Raw genomic sequence first — 1,753 nt, forward strand, 5'->3', positions numbered from 1 at the left:
TAATTCTCCTACTTGATCAAGGTTCACCCAACAACCTCCTGTTCATGGTGTATTCATGTTGTTTCCTTGGTTATGATTTTATTCATCTGTGCTTGAGCCCATTAGTCCCAACCCAAGTTCTTAATCACACAACCTTCATCTATTTCCATTCATTCATCTGATCATTGTCATGCTATCATTGCTTGGTCTATGTTTTTTGTCTAGGCCTTAGTGCATTGTATCTTATTGACCTTGCTAAGGACTTTGTGGCTTTCTTTCATGTGTCATTTGTGGGTCTTTGATTTGATTTTATCCAAGTCATTTCAAACATGTCCAAATCCATTCATTCTTAAATCCATTTCATACAATTCATGTTCATTCAAGCCACTTCAAGTAACAAGTTCATATACTAAACCAATTCATGTTGTTAAATTAACCAATTCCATTGATTTTTCCTCCATAAAATGTTTCATTACATAAAAAATACAAGAAATTACATGTTGACCAAATGTTGACTTTGGTCAACAATTGACTTTTTGGTCAACTTTGACCAAAGTCAACCCAAATTCTTTTCCATCCTAAACCACTAAATGTCTAATCCTAGTTCTGTTTTCATTCTCCATTTCCAGTTTTGATCTTGATTTAGCCATTTGGACTTGATTTTCCATTTTGTTGCCAACATGCCATGAACATGGTTAAGCTTGAGCAAGCCATGACTTAAGCATCCTTCTAGCCCTGCATCAAGTAACACCAAACCAGAAATGCATCATAATATTGATCCATAACAATACCTCACACATTTACAAATGCACATTCAAGAAAACATGAACTAATGCCTAGTTTGAGATACCCCAATCTTAACAACATGGCCCATGGTATTGACCTAACAAAATGGTATTATTTCTGCAGTCATCAGTATCATCCTGCATTAAGTTCCAAAAGGGGGAGGCATGAGCAAGGCACTCCATTAAACCAGCCTAGCCATTAAATTTGCAAAACATGTCCAAGTCAGAACCAGAGTGCATAACATGATAGCAACATCAGGACATGCTCATGATAGGCTTGACATTTCATGTATGATGGCAACCTACATCTAGGCACACATTTCATGTAATAGCAAGTTCATCAAGCACACATCATGGACACATATACATGCAGTTTGCAATTCATAAATCTTGTAGCAAATACAACATTTCATTCAAGCCACATACAACATTGAATATACCATACATCCAATACCTAACACATACATTCATTCACAACAAATTTTTGCAACCTAATCCAAGCAAAGAACCATCACCGTTCACTAAGTAGCCAAGCACACCATACAAACATCACAATAATTAAACCCTTACTGAAGGTGAGAAAAACAAGAAAGGGGGGTTTGAATTGTTTTAGAAAATAAAAGCTTTTTCAAACGTAAGAACACACATAATTTTATACTGGTTCGCTTATAACACAAAGCTACTCCAGTCCACCCGGCCAAGGTGATTTCGCCTTTAAAAAGGACTTAATCCACTAATATTGAAAGATTAATACAACCAAACGTCTAAGAGAGTGATCTCTTAGTCCTCCCAAGTATATAGACTACGCAGAGTCACTTGAGGAACAAAAGCAATTCAGCAAAAATAGATTTGTAATCGAGAGTGCTTCTAAGAGTAAGCAAATATTACAGCAGAATAAACAAGCAAGTGTTTTCACGTATGAGCAGCAGCTCGTGAAAAACTAAGAGAGAATGTAACGAATTTTCTGTGCGTTGTTGTGTATCTCTCAA

General features: G+C 36.2%; 1 long non-coding RNA gene across 1 annotated transcript; it reads right to left on the reverse strand.

Moving 5' to 3' along the window:
- Window positions 1-397: 397 nt before the first annotated feature.
- Window positions 398-966, reverse strand: LOC127128925 (uncharacterized). The gene is made up of 2 exons (XR_007806086.1): window positions 830-966; window positions 398-714 (listed from the first exon to the last, which is right to left on the reverse strand). It is a non-coding gene; the product is annotated as an uncharacterized LOC127128925 (long non-coding RNA).
- Window positions 967-1,753: the final 787 nt, after the last annotated feature.

Source organism: Lathyrus oleraceus, chromosome 3 (assembly GCF_024323335.1).
Source record: "Lathyrus oleraceus cultivar Zhongwan6 chromosome 3, CAAS_Psat_ZW6_1.0, whole genome shotgun sequence".
Lineage (NCBI taxonomy): Eukaryota > Viridiplantae > Streptophyta > Magnoliopsida > Fabales > Fabaceae > Lathyrus > Lathyrus oleraceus.